The sequence below is a fragment of the Crinia signifera genome, chromosome 2 (genome assembly GCF_055691185.1).
Source record: "Crinia signifera chromosome 2, ASM5569118v1, whole genome shotgun sequence".
Taxonomy (NCBI): Eukaryota; Metazoa; Chordata; class Amphibia; order Anura; family Myobatrachidae; genus Crinia; species Crinia signifera.
The window spans coordinates 356,575,705-356,598,118 of record NC_139218.1 but is presented as its reverse complement, the minus strand read 5'-3'; the positions used below and the strand labels follow the sequence as shown (position 1 = coordinate 356,598,118).

The 22,414-nt window shown below is 43.0% G+C and overlaps 1 protein-coding gene across 1 annotated transcript in view; it reads left to right on the top strand.

Annotated features, from left to right (window-relative positions):
- Positions 1–22,414, top strand: part of B3GLCT (beta 3-glucosyltransferase) — a 366,095-nt gene that overhangs the window by 254,843 nt on the left and 88,838 nt on the right. The gene's annotated exons all lie outside the window — the stretch shown is intronic.

Here is a 22,414-nt window from a genome sequence, read left to right as displayed (position 1 = left end):
TTCCTCCGCCAGTCTTGGTGGCCTCCTCCATCTCCATGGCCATTTTCTTTTTCAGCTGCCGCTTGATGTCGTTAAACTGCTTTTTAACATTTTTGATTAGCCTCTTGCGGTGACTGACAGCGTTGACCGCCTGGGTGATGTCCTTCCACATACCACGTTTACGATGTGAGGTTGTCTTGTGCTGGTTTTTCCCCAGTAAGCGGTCATACAGGGGTATGATGGCCCGGACAAGTGCCACATTCTCCTCATAACTGAATCGGACCTTTCTCCCACTTTTGGTGCGGCCAGCTTTACCCTCCTCCTCATCCTCTATATCTTCCACATGCATGTCAAAATCCTCCTCCATGCCAGTGTCTTCCTCCTCCTCCTCACCTCCATCTCGGACATGTGGCCCTCCTGCAGCTGCTGTGGGGTATGGGCAAGGTCCTGGCTACAGGATGGGGATGCCAGCGGATCCTCCTCCTGCTAGGCCTGGTCCGCCAGGGCCTGGTCTGGGGCTGCCCTTGCAGTGGCCATGGTGGCTGCCACACTGCTGCCACTCCCTGTAATGGAGGTCGACCTCACCAGTCCTCTGCTGCCTCTCCCACTGGCTCCTCTTGCCTGGCTGCTGCCACTGCTCCCTCTGCCACTGGCCCCTCTTCCTCTGGTCACACTGCCACTCACTGCTCCCTCTGCCCCTCCTCACTCTGCCACCAACACCTCTTCCTCTTCTCACACTGCCACTGCTCCTCTCCATGCTCCTTACTTCCTATCAAAGAGTGAAATGGCACCAATGCCCCTTTATATAGGGGGTGTGATGCATAATGGAGGGGACCTAGGTGGGCCAATAGGTTAGGGGGTTATTTGTCATGTGGAGACAGTCTTGTAAATCGCACTCCAGTTGGTCTAAAATTTGCACATGACCGGCGGAAGAAATCGCACTTTTTAGTGACATAATTTCGCATCAATTCGCCACAAATCGCACTACATCGCACTTTTTAGCCTCTAATGCGCATCCCATTAAATATGCGAATTATGACTAAAAAATGTGATTTCTGAAAGTGCGAAGAGCGGCGATGTGGAGTGCGAAAAATATTTGCGCTTTTCTCTCAGCCCATAGAATGTCACCCATTGTATTACATTGCTGTCGCACTAGTAATTATTTAGGGTGAAAGCCTTGTTTTTGTACTAATAGAGCAGTGTTTTTAAACCACTGTGCCGTGGCACACAAGTGTGCCTTGAGCTGTTCTCGTGCGTGCCCCCAGATCTAGAGATACCCAAACCAGTTTACAGCCACCACCAGTTCAACTGTTATTTAATGGTCCCTTCTTTTCGTGTAAAGGGCCAATGTATTTTTTTTTGTTACCTGTGGGGACCAGTGTGTTTTTTATATGGGGGCCAATAGGTTTTTTTTTTTCCTGTGGGGGCCAATGTGTTTTGCCCTGTGGGGATCTCATGGTGTGCCTTGGCAATTTTAAAATCTTGTTTAGTCTGGCGCCAGTTAAAAAGGTTGAAAATTTCTGTAATAGAGGTTTATTTCTTTTTATTATCTATGGTGAAATCCTTATGTTTGTTCGAATACTTTTAATATTGGTATAAATGTAATTGTTTTATTGTGTTACGCAGTTTTCTGATGTTATTATAATTAGCATAATTACTTGTCAACTGTGTCATAGAGCCTCTGGAATTATGCGATATGTATAATTATTCTTTTTTTCTCCTTGCTATTGTATTACTGCTCTAATGATCCATTTCAGGCTCTCTACTTGGAAAAAATGAAACAATCTCTGTTTTGTCGTTAAAACCAGAAGGTATCATGGTATAAAATTGATGTACCCAATAGGATTTTCTCTATCATAATAACCTTTATTACTTCCCCTAGAGCCCAACATGTTAAATACCTTGGAAACTAATGGTTATTAGAGATTTATTTTAGGTTTGCAAGGAACGTCTATGCGATGATTATAAAATACATTTTAATATTCAACATATACTGTTGCAGCTGAATTTGTAATTGGGGATTTGGTTGGCCATTAGGCAAATAGAATGCTTTCTTCGTAAACACAACTTTTTCATCCAAGGATTCAGATTAACATTGATTTTTTTCCCGGATTATATTTAGTAATTACTTTACATTTACAGTAACTGAAATCTGGTTTCACACCTTGAGCTGTGACCTCAACAGTGTCGGTTTCAGAGGTGGAGCTGCAGCAGAGTTCTACTGTATATTCAGATATCCAATCTGACTCACTGGCAGTTGGTGTTTTTCCCCTATTTGGATTTTGAACTGCGCTGCACTTCGATGCTGCCGCCGGTGGTCCTTGCACATCTTGCCCCAGTCCACCACAAAACACCAGACCCGCCAGGTGCCGCCAAACTCTGCAAATGATGGGCTTTTTCCCTGAAGAAATAATTTAGCCACAATGCGATGCAACAATGACACACCAGGATTGACTTGATATGCGACAATTGTATATCTGTGCGTGATCGAGCATACTGTATACAAAGTACCATAAAAGTGCTGAGGCCACTGCATTCTAGTGCTTCGTATACAGATCCATGCAATCTTGTTACCCATGGGGATCCAATCGGTGGGATATACTATTGTGTTCCCACTGAGACCAGGGGCTCTGAATGGAGCTTGTCCCCGCATTGGACTCTGACAGCTGCCGGGGGGTTCTGCGCATGACCACATTACACAGTGTCCACTTCCATGGACGGTTCTGGTGGAACCCTCTGCCTAGCCGGCAATGTGGTAAGGAGCCCATAGGCTACAATGGACTACCGCCATTTCCAAAATCTGGCAACATCTCATCTCCCATAGAAACCTATTGGGGATTATCGCCTTCATATATACAAGGCATACAGATGGAGACGGCCTCTTTCGCCAGCCCCCGCCACGGGGCGCACGCACATGAGACGCTTGCGTGCCCCGTGGCTATGGTGCTCCCCCGGGTCTACGCCGCCTCCCCCGGTGCCCCTCACCATCCGATGTTCTTACCTGCTGTAAATCTGTGAGTCTGAACGCCCAAGGACTTAGACACCCACAGTCAACATCCATAGACACTGGTTCATCCTTAGGCGTCACCTTTGGTTGTAGCATGGAAACTTGTCCCAGCAATGTAGCAGGTACAGTTTTTCATCTAAATAAGGCTCCTACTGTATTCAAGAGGTTCAGTGTCTCTGGACAAAGGCATTTTCAGGAATGTGCCCACAACATGCCCCCAATACCCCTATAAGATGCAGCATCTTCTTACATCTCTTTAGCCACCCCTTGTTACCATCTGATGACCATCGAGTATTGCCTCAAACGGATTCGGCATGAAAAGCCGGCGGTCGGGATCCCGGCGTTCAAAATCCCGACACCGAAATCCCGAAAGCCGGAATCCCGAAAAGGGGGGGACGTGGATCGCCCCCCCCCCCTTGCGGGCTCGCTGCGCTCGCCACGCAGCGGGCCCGGTGCCTCGCTACGCTTGGCAAACTAATTTATTCTCCCTCCGAGGGTGTCGTGGACACCCACGGGGGGAGAAAGTGTCGGGATTTATATATATATATTAGCAGCAGGATTTTGAACGCCGGGATTCCGACCGCCGAGATTTAAACTGCATCCCCCTCAAACTACTTCTCTGCATGTTTTTAAGGGCAGTCCGGTAAGAGATCAGAGATTTCTCCAGTGGCGCCTTTGTTTTCTCCTAATAAATGTGTACGGCAACTTACCAGATGACAGTAATGTGTATGGGACTGAAAGTGCATAAAGGAAGACTTGTAAAGTACTTCTGTGATGTGGCCATACCTGTACTTCAAGTATTGGATGGTAAATACTGCAGTGTGCAAGGGGGAGTTATATATATATATATATATATATATATATATATATATATATATATATATATATCCCTTATTTTGAGTATTTTGTTACAGATTGACTTGTTATGTTTGTCTTGTCAAAAAAAATGCTGACTCGTTAAACCTCATCGTTCTATATCTTGCTGGCATAGCGGTGTCTTGCCAACCTGCTTTAGCCCTGCAGCAAACTGGAGAATAAATGGAATAGGGCTGTAGCGATCATGAGTACTGTACATGACTTCCTATTAGTAGTGACACAAAAGGTGGATTAGAATTTTTTCTAAGTAATTGTTGTACCTATTACATACATAGGTGCCGATTTATGTTTTTGCTGGTGGGTGCTCAAGCCAAAAATATAGAGGAGTGGCTTCATGGGGAAGTGGTGTGTCCACAAAATAATACCAATTTATATTATGGAGCACAGTTGTCTCCAATATTCAAATTACGGCAATAGAGTTCCACATACATAAATGCCCCCACAGTGCAGGTACATAAATGTCCCCACAGTGCAGGTTCTCTGCGGACAGAATACACTCTTCCCGGCATACTGTTTCCCAGGTAGCGGGTCCGGCAATGTGGGTGCTGCAATATGGCGGCCCAGCAGCGGGACTCGGGCCTGTGGGTGCTCATCAATTTCCGTGGGAGCACCCACAGAATCGGCACTTATGATTACATAACACCTGTTATAGTATCCCTGTTATGCATTTTTTAGACCACTACACACGCACAGCCTTGTGTACCCAATTATATATCTGATGCCCTTCTCTTTGTTTTAAATCAAGTTTTAAGACATTTAGAAATATTAAGCCACAGTGTAAGTAGGGCATACTGTAAAAGAGACAAATGCACTTTACAGTTTTGAGTATAATTTTAAAGAGATTTGAAAAGACTTCAATCTTCAATTCAGTTCATGCGCTATTTGCAATATGATAGAAATAGAGCTGGATAATCTTTATAATAAAAGGTTCATGAATTTAAAATATGACACAGCACACACTAGAGATTTTACTTGACCTGACTCATTGTAATTACTAAGTAAGAAGGCTCCTCGAAGTTACCAAGTAGCACAAAAGACTTCAGAAGAGTAAAATATTCATCTGGACAGTTGCAGCGTTGTACAGTATAATGCATTTTTCTTTTGCACAGTTTTTAACAAGCTCTTGGATCCAGGCGTTGTAGCCGATCTACTGTGGGGTTTATCGAGTTAATGAATTTATGCCTTCACCTTGTCTTAACTAAAACCATTGCATACAGCTGCATGGGAGTACAGTGAGATTACAGCAAAGTGGTGTTAAGCTAAACCTATCTTATTGTACTACACGTAAATATACATTGGGAAGTGTAACTACATAGTCACTGCCAGTCACAGTGAAGCCAGTTCAGTTGCACAGACTGCATCTGGCTTTACCGGCAATGAGAGGGGTGGCAGATTTTTTCTAAAGGGGCTGCAGTCCTGTAGCCCATAGGTAAAATTTGCCTCTTGGTCCTCTTACATGTAGCCTCAATAAGCCAAGATGGCTGGTATGAGTGAGTCGCCAGGTCCTGTGTAACTTTGCTAAGATCTGGCTTCTTTTTTTATGAGTGAGTCGCCAGGTCCTGTGTAACTTTGCTAAGATCTGGCTTCTTTTTTTTTTTGCCAAAGATACGTCTTAATCGCAATACAATGTTAGCCGGACTCATGGGGAGGCTGTGCTGGGTAATTTTCTATGTGCTGCTTGTATATTGTGTGTGCATATGTTTCTCAGTACGCATGTGTGAGGCTGTCCTGCGATGAAGCCTTGCACAGTGTTCGCAAGGTGATTGACATAAAGTAAGTGTATGGGAGTGGAAACCGCATGTTTAGTGGAAGTGTTAAGAAAAACACAGGCGTGCTGGCAGTGTCCGGGAAAACGCTAGGCATGCAAGCGTGTTAAGGGAGTGATTTTTACATCCGCTCCAGGCCGGAAATGCCTTTTTCTATTGCACTGTATAAGTCTCGGGCCAGGCCGGCGCCCGCAATGAGTGGTCAGTAAAAATCATTCGAGGGTAAGCCTGTTACGATGAGTTTTGGATATTTTTGCATGGCAAATAGATGTGTAGCCATACACATACATACGTAGTGTTCATTCTAGCACCCGCTATCTTTGAAAGCCCATGCAGTTCCTCTTCCCTGCCTGGGGTGTCGCTGTCTGCTGTAGTGCTTCTAGCACAGTGTGGTCTATATATCAGCACTGATATGCAAACCAGACCTGTGCTAGAAACACCACAGCAGACAGCGACACCCCACGCTACATACGCACAGTGAGCACAAATGATTCGCAATCATGGCTTAACTGAACGCTGACTGGTGCGAATTAGCAGCCTTGCACTCAGGTCTGAATCAGACCCTGAGTCTTTATACTGAGCACAACAGCACTTGTGGGCCTAATTCAGACTTGATCACAAAGCACATTTTAGTTAGTTATGTGTGAGTTATTTTGTTTCTCTGCAGGGTAAATACTAGCTGTTTTATTCTTACACTGCAATTAAGCTGTCAGTTTGAACACACCCCACCCAAATGTACAGTACAGATGGAGCGAGCTCCATCTTTGCAGGGGCTGGCGATAGATTTGCCAGCCCCGCCAGCGGCTGGCTTCTACCAGGGGTGCGCACGCACGAGACGCTCGGGCGCCCCATTTGCAAACGGAGCCTGCCGCCGGTCCCTGCCGACTCCCCCGCTGGTCCCCCTCGCTTCACCGACCCCCCCCCCCCCCCCCGAACTGGGCAGCGTCTCCCTGAAGCGAAGACGGGCATGCGCGTCCCAGTCTCTATCGCCGGCACTCGCCAGTGCAAGGGATCTGGCGAGCGCCAGCCAAGGATGATGCCCGCTCCATCTGTAACTCTCTCTGCTCATGTTACATCAGCCCCACCTGCAGTGCAACATGGTTTTGTCCATTTGAGAATAAATGTTCTGCAATCAAGTCTGAATTAAGTCCTTGTACACAGATATAACAGATATACACAGATTCAGCTTGACTTTGTTTACTGATAACCGATATTCCTCAGGGTTACATTCAGCCCGTGTGACTCCTGCTTAATTGCGTATCTGGATGGCGGATCGATCATGTTTAGGTTGATGATACTGTACCTTGGTCGGCCGCTAGTGGTCAACGGTGTCTAGTTCGATGCCTAAACTTGGACGACTTATAGATAGACAGTGAAGGGAGTTCGACGCCAGTGAATGGACGAAGGGAACGTGGTCGCCAGTAGCATGGTCGACACAAGTTTTTCTTGTTTTTTTTTGGTGCAGGTCCATTTGGTACATACTTTGCTATCCAAGTGGACACAGAGTTAGATTATAATTGTGTGCCAGGCATAACGAGACACCGTGCCCCAAGCATGACGAAAGCATCGATGGTCCACTGAGACCCCTGTGACGTTGTGCACTTCGACCAAGTTTAGGCGTCTATCTAGATGCCGTTGACCACTAATGGTCGATTATGGTATTATTGACCTAAACATGTTCGTTCCTAAATCTCAGAACCCTTTAATGAGATCTTGTTAAACACGTCCAGTCAGCGTGGCTGTTTTTCTTACCTGTCAGCACCAACAGGAAAATTGTCTGCCTAGATTTATATAAACGCAAGCCATATCAAGATATCCATAAAAAGATGTATCAAACTTCAAAAAAGTGCTAAAATGGACAGGTACTTGTGTATTATAGCGGCGCCCCCGATGTTGGTCGTACGATGTTTTTATCGAATCGCATCGCATGCCATACACCCGATGGCATGCGATGCGAGGCAATTTTGCCCCCTAAACGATGGAAAATTGTATAAGCACCCTAAAGGGTGCTTTTAAGCACCCTAATGGGTGCTTACAATGTTAAATGCACCCCCACGCCACCCCCCACTATAAAGTGAAGCCGAAGCGTGGCGAGCGCAGCGAGCCCGCGAGGGGTGGCGGTACGCGTCCTACGACCTTTTCATACCCCCACTATCCACGTCGGCGTGGAGTTGAGAATATAAAGTGTGGCGAGGGGATGCGGATACCTTCACAGGTATCCGCGTCCCCTCGCGGGCTTCACAGATATCCGCGTCCCCTCGCGGGGCACGCTGCGCTCGCCACGCTTCGGGCACGGTGGCTCGAAAAGGTCTTAGGACGCGTACCGCCGCCGCTCGCCACGCTTCGGGTTCACTTTATAGTGGGAGGGGGGTGGCGTGGGGGTGCATTTAACATTGTAAGCACCCATTAGGGTGCTTATACAAGTTTTAATCGCATCGCATTGCATCGCATTGTATGCCATATACAATGTCATACAATTTTAAAATTGTATGACATTGTACAACATCGAGCGATATCGCATCGCATACCATCATATGTCTTATGGTATACGCTGCGATGGGCGCCGCTATAATACACAAGTACCAATGGACATTTAGGAGCTGATTGGCTGGCCCTTACAGGTGATCGAAATGAGGTCAGTTTGGCTGCTTCTGGCTAAAGTACTTAGGATCACTTTGCTGTGAAACAATTTGCTTTGAGAACCAAGAGGGATATTACAAGACGGAACACAAAGCAAATAATCAATACAGTCGTCCTAGTCTTGTCATGTTATTGAATTAAGAATGTTTCAGAGGCACCACACTTGCATTAATCACTCTATAAAACAGTAGATAGAGTATCCTTTCATTTCCACCACTGTGCACTGTCCTGGAAATGCTAGTAATTAATTCTTATTTAATAATAGCAATGTAAATATATTGTAATCCGTCACAACCAGTCAGAATACAGGTGCAATCTCTCTAAAGCAAATCTGACTAATCCTAGGAACAATCCAGTAATGGGCCCACACACCTAGAGGTTTGTGCCAGCAATTTATCATCGGAGATTCTGCTTGAAAGTGGATGGTAGGGCATGAAATACCGCATGTCGGCACATGTCGTGTCGACATAGACACCGAAACGTAGCACAGCGTATTTTCGGGTAAAAAGAAGCAAAACAAAAATGACCTGGTATGTCTAGAATTGCTGAGGAATCTTCTGTATCCAATAGTCATAATAACAACATGTGACCGATAAAGGGATAATGCAGGAGGGTGTTGAAGTCAACCTGAATCCCTTATGAGATATGGCTACAGGCTGTAAAAATAGCTTTCTCTATGGGGAAGATACAGACGCCTCTGCGGCGCTGGATTCTAGCTCACAGCAAGACGTAGAACATGACAGCAAATAATTAAAGCAGCATCTGATGCGTTTCATTGTTCTTCAGAGTAAAGCTATCTTCAGGGAACATATTTGTACAGTATGATACTCATGGCTATGAAAATGTGAATATATCATGTACATTCTATAGTATGCTAACTATAACACAGAAAAAAGGAGGGTATTGCAGCGCTCATAAATTTTAATGAGTCAACCAATAAATAAGAAATCATTTAATAGACAAATTTTACATATATTGCAAATAAAAAATATTTAAAAAGATATATGGAAAACAATGTGATAAAAGCAATGTAACTTGATGTCAGAAGGACCAATGGGTTTAACCTGCTCTGGTAAATCTCAACCTGGGTAGAACACAGGGATGTGTGGTGGCTGGAGTCCAAATGGAGTTCCCAATGGATCGCTGGAGGTGTCCCAGTCTTATGGCCGACTTGGCTGTTGTTAAGGATCCTCTCTAAACATGCGTTCTCCTTAGGTGTGGATGGGTGCTCCAATAGATATCGCCAATTTGTAAATCCCAGTCCGGGAGCTTTTATAGGCTCCTAATAAAGTGCACTTGTGCCGGGTGTTCAGGTTTCCAGGAGATAAAAAGTCCAGAGACATAAGCAGGTGGTGGAAGAAATGTCCACTTAAGGTCCTTACAGGTAGCCAACGCGTTTCGCTGTCACTAGGGGCAGCTTTTTCAAGGTGACTGGCATTGGGTTGGGGCCTGGTACAAATACCCCAGTCAATTAAATCTGGTTGACCTCATGGTACAAACACAATACAGTAAAATAAATCAAAGATTGAATACATACTAATAGAAATACTCGGAGACAGACTTGGGACTTCATTATTAATAGCTGGTATGCATTTAAGAATGATAAAGCTCATAATTTTGAACAAACATATCCAAAGAACCTTTGTACCCGGAAGTGTATTAAATCACTTCCGGGACGAATCTAGGTAACAATAAGCAGATATACAGTATGTTTATATATATATATATATAGCACTCATCTTTTGGATAGGCAAACCCCCGGGTAGGGTCTTATAAATATGTCAATGTAGTTTTATTTTATTTAGTTTTATTTTGATCACAATTACATTGTGATCGATTCCAGCAACCTGGTGTCGATATGTCACTTCCGCCCTTATTAACACACAGAAGGGCGGAAGTGCGGGGACGGGCATAAAGTCTTAGAATAGACCCCCATAAATAACAATCTGGGGTATTGAGGTGCCATGTAGAGGCGCGCCCGCTGGACCACGAGTGCACGCCTGTAAGACATCCCAAACGGCCGCTGTTGGCCGCAGTACAATCAATAGACTATTCAGCCACGTCACGTCACTTCCGCCACTCCGGCGGAAGTGCCGGGACGCACTGCAATCAGTGGTAGTTTTAGTAGCGTCACGTCACTTCCGCCTTTCCAATACACAGAGGGCAGGAGTTCGGGGACGGACCAAGTCCCAAACACTTGGTGCATATTAGCCTGCATGGTGAATTACATTTACACCACTTCCGGTGTCACTATATTATGATCCCCAGCACTTATGTGTCAGAGATGGGATCTACTCTTTAGTTCCAACATTAAAAATGGATGAATGAATATTAATAATAGAGATTACTGGTGAACTGTTATATACATATATATATAGATAAATTTGTAAGAGGAATATACCCATATACACTCAAGATTGAAATAAATCTAAATATAAATAATAATAATTATAATCTGACAGGGGGATATATAATATAATGATAGATAGTTTAAAGATATAGACTTAGTTCACATAAATATGTACTGTGATGTGACTACAGAACCGTATTTAATTCCAGCGATTCGTTTAGGCCTCTGGGGAATAGACAATCTAGCTGAAAGATCCAGTAGACCTCCTGTCGACAGAGTATTTTGAACCTGTCTCCCCCACGTTTAGTAACGTTAATATGTTGGAGGCCTACTACTGTGAGATTCTTAGGGTTACTGTCGTGGCATTCCATATGGTGTCGTGAGACGCTATGTAACACATTTTTTCTAATTATATTTCTCCTGTGTTCCAAGAAACGAACTCGGAGAGCTCTTGTGGTCCTCCCCACATATCTGAGGCCACAGCCACAGGTGAGGAGATAGATTACATAATTTGTGTCACAGTTAATGAACCCTTTTATAGGTTTGAGTATACCTTCACAGGAAATTTCTACTGTTCTGTTTTGGATATATCTGCAGGTTATACATGATCCCCTGCCACATCGAAAACAGCCTTGGGTTTTAGGGGGGGAGCCACGTAGCCTGGGACGTTGGGTTACTACTCCTGGTTTCTTCTCTCAGAGCACTAGGAGCTAGAAGTGATTTTAGGGATTTGTTCTTTCTAAAGATGAATGAAGGGCGGGGGGGCAAGAGGTCACGCAAAACGGGGTCCTGTTTAAGAATACTAAATTTTTTTGAACAATTTTTCTTATCTCTTTTGATTGTTTATTGTATACTGAAATGAAGGGTAGATTATTAGGGGCCTGTCCAATGTTTTTCTTCTTTTTGTTATTGGTGTCACCGTTTTTCAGTAAATCTACCCTATTGGTACCTCAAGCTTGTTGTATAGCTTCATCAATAAGTTTTGTTGGATAGCCTCGTTCCAGAAACGCTTGGGAAAGTTCTAAAGATTGTCTATCAAAAGAGTCTAGATCCGAACAGTTGCGCCTAATTCTCAACATTTGGCCCTTAGGGATGTTCCTCACCCAAGTTGGATGATGTGCACTGTCGTATCTCAAATATGAGTTAGTGTTAACTTCTTTCTAATAGGTGCTGGTTATAATCTGAGTATCATGAATTGACAGACTGATGTCCAAAATGTCGATCTTGGTCGGATGAAAATTATATGTAAACTTCAAATTGAATGTATTAGAATTGAGATGTAAAACAAAAGGTGCAGAAATGTGATCCCCATCCTAAATGATAAATAAATCATCGATGTAACGGCCATAGAGGACCAGGTTCGCGCCCCAGTCGCCCCCCCACACGAGGTGGTCTTCGACCTCCCCCATGTAGAGGTTGGCATAACTTGGCGCAAACCTGGTCCCCATGGCCGTCCCCATCTGTTGTAAGAAAAATGTGTCAGAAAATGTGAAATAATTGTGCTGGAGGATAAAGCGAATAGAATTTGAGTAGAAAGTCAATATGTCCCACACTGAGATCCCCATCATCCACCAAATGTTTACCAATTGAGTCCACGCCCAAATTGTGTGGGATATTGGAATATAGGCTCTGGACATCCAGAGTCAGGAAGTTATAATTTGTTTACCAATCAATATTATGAACAAGATTCAGAAAATGAGTTGTGTCTTTGATATGGGATCTCAATGTGGGAACCCGTGGCTGTAAAAAAGTGTCAACGTAGTGTGAAAGATTAGAGGTAAGAGAATCCACTCCCGAAATAATAGGACGAACTGGGGGTGAGGTGAGGGTCTTGTGAATTTTGGGGAGGTGGTAGTACACCGGGATTGTGGGGTGTTCAACAAAAAGGAAACAAAACTCATCCTTTGAGATAATCCCTGCTGATAAAGCTTCTGTTAGCAATAATTTAAGTTCAATGACAAAAGAAGAGGTAGGATCTTTTGACAATTTTTGGTAGACACTGGTATCATTCAGCTGCCTGAAGGCCTCTTGAACATAGTGTGTACGATCTTGAATTACGAGGCCTCCACCTTTATCTGCCATCTCTCAGAACTATTGTAGTGTCTTTCATAAGTGTGTTAAGTACCTTCCGTTCAGCCTTGCTAAGGTTATCTCCAAGTAAATTGTGGTTTTTGTTCTTCTTATTGGTATTTGAGCATAATTCTTTGAATTCACTTAAAGTGGTTTTATAAAAGCCCTCAATAAAGGTTCCCTTGCATTTAACTGGATAAAAATCTGATTTGCATCTGACTTGAGACTTATCAATGTCAAAAATTCTCTGTGTTGAATTTGAATCGGATCCTTCCCCTAACAGGTCATTTAGTGCTGTGAGTGCCTCATTATCTTGTGATGAGATTGAAACATACACAACTATTAGATTCTGAACAAAGTAAAACAATTTTTAATTTATCCAGTAAGGTCCTGACACAGGGGGAATTAACCCTGTTGAGCAAAGGCCTCAAATTTTCACCCACCACCCCAGCAAATATTTTCAATCTATTTGTAGAACTTAATCGGTTCACTAGGTCACTGTGCCGACAGAAATATTTTGCCAAAAAACAACTAGAGCCAGTCAGTGAGGAACATGTAACCATTTTTCTTGACTCACAAGATGATGAGGCACTCACAGCACTAAATGACCTGTTAGGGGAAGGATCCGATTCAAATTCAACACAGAGAAGTTTTGACATTGATAAGTCTCAAGTCAGATGCAACCTTTATTGAGGGCTTTTATAAAACCACTTTAAGTGACTTCAAAGAATTATGCTCGAATACCAATAAGAAGAACAAAAACCACAATTTACTTGGAGATAACCTTAGCAAGGACGAACGGAAGGTACTTAACACACTTATGAAAGACACTACAATAGTTCTGAGAGGCAGATAAAGGTGGAGGCCTCGTAATTCAAGATCGTACACACTATGTTCAGGAGGCCTTCAGGCAGCTGAATGATACCAGTGTCTACCAAAAATTGTCAAAAGATCCTACCTCTTCTTTTGTCATTGAACTTAAATTATTGCTAACAGAAGCTTTATCAGCAGGGATTATCTCAAAGGATGAGTTTCGTTTCCTTTTTGTTGAACACCCCACAATCCCGGTGTACTACCACCTCCCCAAAATTCACAAGACCCTCACCTCTCCCCCAGGTCATCCTATTATTTCAGGAGTGGATTCTCTTACCTCTAATCTTTCACACTACGTTGACACTTTTTTACAGCCACGGGTTCCCACATTGAGATCCCATATCAAAGACACAACTCATTTTCTGAATCTGGTTCATAATATTGAATGGTCAACAAATTATAACTTCCTGACTCTGGATGTCCAGAGCCTATATTCCAATATCCCACACAATTTGGGCGTGGACTCAATTGGTAAACGTTTGGTGGATGATGGGGATCTCAGTGTGGGACATATTGATTTTCTACTCAAATCTATTCGCTTTATCCTCCAGCACAATTATTTCACATTTTCTGACACATTTTTCTTACAACAGATGGGGACGGCCATGGGGACCAGGTTTGCGCCAAGTTATGTCAACCTCTACATGGGGGAGGTCGAAGACCACCTCGTGTGGGGGGGCGACTGGGGCGCGAACCTGGTCCTCTATGGCCGTTACATCAATGATTTATTTATCATTTGGGATGGGGATCACGTTTCTGCACAATCTTTTGTTTCACATCTCAATTCTAATACTTTCAATTTGAAGTTTACATATAATTTTCATCCGACTAAGATCGACTTTTTGGACATCAGTCTGTCAATTCATGATACTCAGATTATAACAGCACCTATCAGAAAGAAGTTAACACTAACTCATATTTGAGATACGACAGTGCCCATCATCCAACTTGGGTGAGGAACATCCCTAAGGGCCAAATGTTGAGAATTAGGCGCAACTGTTCGGATCTAGACTCTTTTGATAGACAATCTTTAGAACTTTCCCAAGCGTTTCTGGAACGAGGCTATCCAACAAAACTTATTGATGAAGCTATACAACAAGCTCGAGGTACCAATAGGGTAGATTTACTGAAAAACGGTGACACCAATAACAAAAAGAAGAAAAACATTGGACAGGCCCCTAATAATCTACCCTTCATTTCAGTATACAATAAACAATCAAAAGAGATAAGAAAAATTGTTCAAAAAAACTTTAGTATTCTTAAACAGGACCCCGTTTTGCGTGACCTCTTGCCCCCCGCCCTTCATTCATCTTTAGAAAGAACAAATCCCTAAAATCACTTCTAGCTCCTAGTGCTCTGAGAAGAAACCAGGAGTAGTAACCCAACGTCCCAGGCTACGTGGCTCCCCCCTAAAACCCAAGGCTGTTTTCGATGTGGCAGGGGATCATGTATAACCTGCAGATATATCCAAAACAGAACAGTAGAAATTTCCTGTGAAGGTATACTCAAACCTATAAAAGGGTTCATTAACTGTGACACAAATTATGCAATATATCTCCTCACCTGTGGCTGTGGCCTCAGATATGTGGGGAGGACCACAAGAGCTCTCCGAGTTCGTTTCTTGGAACACAGGAGAAATATAATTAGAAAAAATGTGTTACATAGCGTCTCACGACACCATATGGAATGCCACGACAGTAACCCTAAGAATCTCACAGTAGTAGGCCTCCAACATATTAACGTTACTAAACGTGGGGGAGACAGGTTCAAAATACTCTGTCGACAGGAGGTCTACTGGATCTTTAAGCTAGATTGTCTATTCCCCAGAGGCCTAAACGAATCGCTGGAATTAAATACGGTTCTGTAGTCACATCACAGTACATATTTATGTGAACTAAGTCTATATCTTTAAACTATCTATCATTATATTATATATCCCCCTGTCAGATTATAATTATTATTATTTATATTTAGATTTATTTCAATCTTGAGTGTATATGGGTATATTCCTCTTACACATTTATCTATATATATATGTATATAACAGTTCACCAGTAATCTCTATTATTAATATTCATTCATCCGTTTTTAATGTTGGAACTAAAGAGTAGATCCCATCTCTGACACATAAGTGCTGGGGATCATAATATAGTGACACCGGAAGTGGTGTAAATGTAATTCACCATGCAGGCTAATATGCACCAAGTGTTTGGGACTTGGTCCATCCCCGAACTCCTGCCCTCTGTCTATTGGAAGGGCGGAAGTGACGTGACGCTACTAAAACTACCACTGATTGCAGTGCGTCCCGGCACTTCCGCCCTCTGTGTGCCGGAGGGGCGGAAGTGACGTGACGCGGCTGAATAGTCTATTGATTGTACTGCGGCCAGCAGCGGCCGTTTGGGATGTCTTACAGGCGTGCACTCGCGGTCCAGCGGGCGCGCCTCTACATGGCACCTCAATACCCCAGATTGTTATTTATGGGGGTCTATTCTAAGACTTTATGCCCGTCCCCGCACTTCTGCCCTTCTGTGTTAATAAGGGCGGAAGTGACATATCGACACCAGGTTGCTGGAATCGATCACAATGTAATTGTGATCTAAATAAAATAAAACTACATTGACATATTTATAAGACCCTACCAGGGGGTTTGCCTATCCAAAAGATGAGTGCAATATATATATAAACATACTGTATATCTGCTTATTGTTACCTAGATTCGTCCCGGAAGTGATTTAATACACTTCCGGGTACAAAGGTTCTTTGGATATGTTTGTTTAAAATTATGAGCTTTATCATTCTTATACTACTGAGGAAGAGAGGGATCTAGGTGTCACCATTTCAGGGGACTTAAAAGCAGGTAGGCAATGTAACAAAGCAATGAAGAAGGCAAGTCAGATGCTTGGTTGCATAGGGAGAGGTATCAGCAGTAGAAAGAAAGAAGTAATAATGCCACTGTATAGGTCATTGGTACGACCTCACCTAGAGTATTGTGTTCAGTTCTGGAGGCCATATCTCCAGAAGGATATAAATACATTAGAGACTGTACAAAGAAGAGCAACTAAAATGGTGCATGGCCTACATCACAAAACGTACCAGGAAAGACTAAAAGATCTTAATATGTATACTTTAGAGCAGAGAAGGGAAAGGGGGGACATGATAGAAACTTTCAAATATATCAAGGGCTTTAACAAGGTACAGGTGGGAGACATTCTTCACAGGAAGAGGAGCAACAGAACACGAGGACATGCACTGAAACTAGAGGGAGGAAGATTCAGGGGAAATGCGAGGAAGAATTTTTTCACAGAAAGAGTAGTAGATAAGTGGAATAGCCTCCCAACAGAGGTGGTAGACGCAAATACAGTAGTACAATTTAAACATGCTTGGGATAAGCATATTGATATCCTTACAAAAAAATAAGGATCAAATATGGTTTGAGGTAACATGTTTAAAAAAAGGGGCAGACTAGATGGGCCAAGTGGTTCTTATCTGCCGTCAAATTCTATGTTTCTATGTAAATGCATACCTGCTATTAATAATGAAGTCCCAAGTCTGTCTCCGAGTATTTCTATTAGTATGTATTCAATCTTTGATTTATTTTACTGTATTACGTTTGTACCATGAGGTCAACCAGATTTAATTGACAGGGGTATTTATACCAGGCCCCAACCCAATGCTAGTCACCTTTAAAAAGCTGCCCCTAGTGACAGCGAAACGCGTTGGTACCTGTAAGGACCTTAAGTGGACATTTCTTCCACCACCTGCTTATGTCTCTGGACTTTTTATCTCCTGGAAACCTGAACACCCGGCACAAGTGCACTTTATTAGAAGCCTATAAAAGCTCCCGGACTGGGATTTACAAATTGGCAATATCTATTGGAGCACCCATCCACACCTAAGGAGAACGCATGTTTAGAGAGGATCCTTAACAACAGCCAAGTCGGCCATAAGACTGGGACACCTTCAGCGATCCATTGGGAACTCCATTTGGACTCCAGCCACCACACATCCCTGTGTTCTACCCAGGTTGAGATTTACCAGAGCATTGGTCCTTCTGACATCAAGTTACATTGCTTTTATCACATTGTTTTCCATATATCTTTTTAAATATTTTTTATTTGCAATATATGTAAAATTTGTCTATTAAATAATTCCTTATTTATTGGTTGACTCATTAAAATTTATGAGCGCTGCAATACCCTCCTTTTTTTCTTGTTTATTCTTATTGGGACCTGACTAGTCCCTCATTGCAGCCGCTCACCTTGAGAGAACAGCCTTGGCCAGCGCTCTAAGCAGTTTTTCTGCAACCCTTCTTAACTATAACACAGGGATGATACTAAACTGTGCTAATTGTACTACGGAGACGATTTTCAGACATTCATTTATTATAGAAATCACAGGCTGTTCCTTTACTGTTATACACAGAAGAAGAGCAGGGAAATATTGAAAAATTACTTTTATTAAATATGCCTTAAAAATATAGGGCTGTTAGATGTAAAATGATAGAGGCACCAAACAATATACAATAACACTAAGGGGGTGACAGATCAAGCAGTGAAAAAAGTGGTGAAGTGGACTAATGGGGAAGTTACCCAAATCAACCAATTAGCTTTGAGGTAGCATTTATCAAGTAAGTTCTATAAAATAAGTATAATAAGTTACACATTATGCCACACATTGTAGTGCCCTTTACACATTATTTTTTGGGGGTACACACCGCGCTATAACCAAGGTAGTAAATTTGGTGAAAAGAATGATAATCTCACACTGAGCACAATGATATAGGACACGCTGTTTTTGTATAGCAAAATGTTTTATATATATATATATATATATATATATATATATATATATATATATATAACACAAAATAGTAAAAACAGTATAGGGGGTAAAAAACTGAAATTGGAATATAATACACAAACAAACATATACAATATTAAAGCAGACAATAAGTATCTAAAAACTGTAAAATTTACTACCTTGGTTATAGCGCGGTGTGTACCCCCCAAAATACTTGCCTCCAGTAAACCTTCTTAGAGTCTAGCAAACTCACCACACCTGCAGCAGTTATCCAAGAGTACAATCCTATTTTTGAACCACATATTACTTTTAATTTTTTTTTTCATTAGCGCCGGGGCTCTTGAGAGAGAGGTTTTCCTTCTCTCAAGAGAAAATCTCCTGTTTGTTTTTTCTTCCCCTTACACATTATGCCACACACCATAATGCCCCTAACACTAGACGCCACACACTGTAATGCCACTTACACATGTTTATATATCTCAGACACGAGTGGGCTGTCCTGTCCTTCTATGCGGCACTGGTGGCTGTCCATCACAGCAGCCTGCCCATGCAGTAGCAGCTCAGTTATTCGCAGTGCTCCCGGCAGACCAGCCGGTGATTGTTTCCCCAAGCCACTGCGGGGTCTGCTGCACCATTGTTTTGCCATTTGCCTCACCTATACGCAGGGCTATTTTTTAGCAGGCTCCAGCAGGAACTGAGGCCCTTATTCTAGTTCACTCTTTCTGACAAAATATTTCTTAGATGGACAAAACCATGTGCAATGCAGGTGAGGCAGGTGTTACTTGTGCAGAGATAATTAGATTTGGGTGGGGTTTTACATCTGCCTCACCTGCAGTGCACATGGTTTTGTCCATCTAATACCCCTTTTAGACATACTACCTGGGATTTTGTCCAGGTTTACCCGGGATTTTCAACCCAGGTGACTCCCGGGATTTTAGTAACAAACCCCCTTTCACACTACACCTCAAATCCGGGAAAAACCCGGGTATACCCCTTTCACACATAAGCCGGGCTTTTCAAGCATTTCAGTGTTTCATCATTAAAATGGGACACGTCCCGGCAGCAAAAAAAAGCAACATCACATGTTTAAAACTGAAAAACCCGGGTAAACCCATTCAGACATAAGCCGTGTATTATACCCGGGAGTTAAATACCGGGAAAAACCCTGGTCAATTGCAGGTGCTCAGTATCCGAGAGTGAAATCCCGGGTATACCCTTTCAGACATACGCTAGTCCCGGGTTTGGTCGCGTATGTCTGAAAGGGGTATTAGAAATATTTTGTCAGAAAGAGTGAACTAGAATAAGGGCCTCAGTTCCTGCTGGAGCCTGCTGAAAAATAGCCCTGCCTATACGTGATTAAAGATATTCGCAAATCATAAGTTACTAAAGGACTTGAGAACCATTGTTCTAGACCTGGGGTAGCCAACCCTAGTCCTCGAGAGCTACCAACAGTGCATGTTTTGCAGGTCTCCTCACAGAATCACAAGTGAGCTAATTAGCTCCATCTGTGTATCTTTTAAAATGTGTCAGTGATTAATGAGTGCAGCTGTGCAGCAGCTAGGTTGTCTGGAAAATGTGAACTATTGGTAGCTCTTGAGGGCTAGGGTTGGCTACCACTGCTCTAGACCATTAACCTGTTACTCTGATTCAATTACTTACCCTTTTTTTATACATTATTCCTTGTCGGAATCTTACTATTCTGTTGCTTTATCTGTATCACAGACCTTAGAATTAATGTATTACAGAAAATAAATCCAAAAATAATGATGGAACCTAATTTCTATTTGCAAAACCACATTCCAAGATAAATTTAGAGTTTGCAACATTTTCCCATGCCAGTTCAATGTACATGAGGAAATTATGGTTATACTATTTGCAGTCTCCAGGGTCCTGTCTGTTAGGTGCATTGTGTCATGATGGCTCTAGCTGTCTCCAAGTGGCCATGTGAATTCAATTAGACATCTTCCCCTACAGGCTGAAGTAATCAACATTATCTTGGGTCACCAGAGACTACTGCTGCCTGTTTTATGGGAACGTTTTTAAAGCACAGGACTAAATTTAGGACAATTGCACAACCAGATTACGCGGAGAATATGAACCATCTCTCTGTATGAATTGATATTCTAGGAAAAATGGGCATAAGGTTAAAGTGACCTTATCAGACAAGGGAGCAACAGGCAGAAATAATCACTCTGTGCATGTACAATGTGAAGATCACAGATAGCGATTGGGAAATCACTTGTTTAATCAAGTTATTTAATAGTCTTCATTGTATTGATATTATAAAACACTAGAAAGTGTGAGCTGAATAAACACATAGGCCCTTATTCTGGTTGACTTGCTCAGGCATGTATTCGTTCGCAGAGCGTTTCTTAGCTCACTGCGCATCCGAACCACTCGCAAAACGCATTTGCAGCTTTGGCCAGCCATGCACACTCGTAACCTTACGAGTAGAAATGGGCTAGCGAATGAGCTTGTGCAAAGTAGGCGTAAAGTGGGCATATTGATGGGCGCGGCCACAAAACTGGGTGGTAACCGGGGTGTATACGGGGGTGGTGGCTACATGTGCTGGGCGGTGGCTTCGCTTAACTGTGCGAGCGCTCGGACTGATGAAGCTCAACATCATTTGCTCCGTAAAAGTAAGTCTCACGCCTCGCAACCCAGTCGCTTCTCGACCCCGCATTCGCACGGGCGATCAACACGCACAATTGATAAACTACATGCACCTGAACGCAATACACACCCATGCAGCATACAAGTTTCTCTCATTACTCAATTAACTAACTACATGGCAGCCACACAGGAAGCGCACTTTTGTTTAAACCATTTACTATTCTCTGCATTCATATCTCTTATATATTGTATTGTTTATACCCACAATCACACCAGTATTCCTAACTGCTATTATGTGCCATTCAAAATCTGCAACCTTAACACACAAGCGTGCCTGTCATGTTGGGACAATAGTAGTGTTCATTCTAGCACCCGCTATCTTTGAAAACCCATGAAGTTCCTGCTCCCTGCCTGGGGTGTCGCTGTCTGCTGGGGTGTTTCTAGCACAGGTCTGGTTTGCATATCAGTGCTGATATACAGGCCACACTATGCTAGAAGCACTACAGCAGACAGCGACACCCCAGGCAGGGAAGAGGAACTGCATGGGTTTTCAAAGATAGCGGATGCTAGAATGAACACTACAATAGTACACACAATTACAACAAGTCAACATGTGTACGGAAAGTGGCACATTCAGAACACAGGAAAGACACATGTAATAAAGGGTTATTTTGAAGTGTAATTGTGGAAGGCAATTAGTTAATGGATCCAATAAACTGGATGTCCGAGCGGACAGGCTGGGATCCGTGTAAATACGTTAGCGTATGTTCGTTAGCATGCCAATCCACTTTGTGTTTACAGTATATTCGAATGAAAGGGTTTGCCGGTGTCTTTACTGCCTGGGTCCATGTGCGGTCCGTTCGCTCGGCTACGTGCTAATGTTTGTCCGAATGAGTCAATCAGAATGAGGGCCATAGTATGGGTATATTAACTAATTTAGTACATTCTTGAAAATTATAACCAGCACCTCTACTTGCCTGTTTTAGAAGCTTGATTAAATGTACCCCAGTTTCACGGGGGCAGCATGGCCGCGCGCTACTTCCGGGTTCGGCGCTCACCAAACTTTCTAAAATAAACTAAATAAACTCCATGCAAACGTGGATATTTCATACCCCCACTATCCACATTGGCATGGAGTTGACTTTAGATAGTGTGGCGAGCGTAGCGAGCCACTAAGCCCGTAGCGTGGGCGAGCGCAGTGAGTCCAGCAAGGGGACTCACGCGAGGCCATGCTGCCGCCGTGAAACTAAACAAGTACCATACCCCTTAATGGAGAAAGAAAAAACAGGATTTCCACACTACAAAAGTGTTTCAATTAACCACGGGCTAAGAGTTACTTAATGAATATCTGTATAAATTACTCAGATTCTCCTTATACATCCACGCAGCTGGAGATGCCTGGCGTGAGTGAGCCTGCGGGTCCTGTGCAGCTCAGCTTGC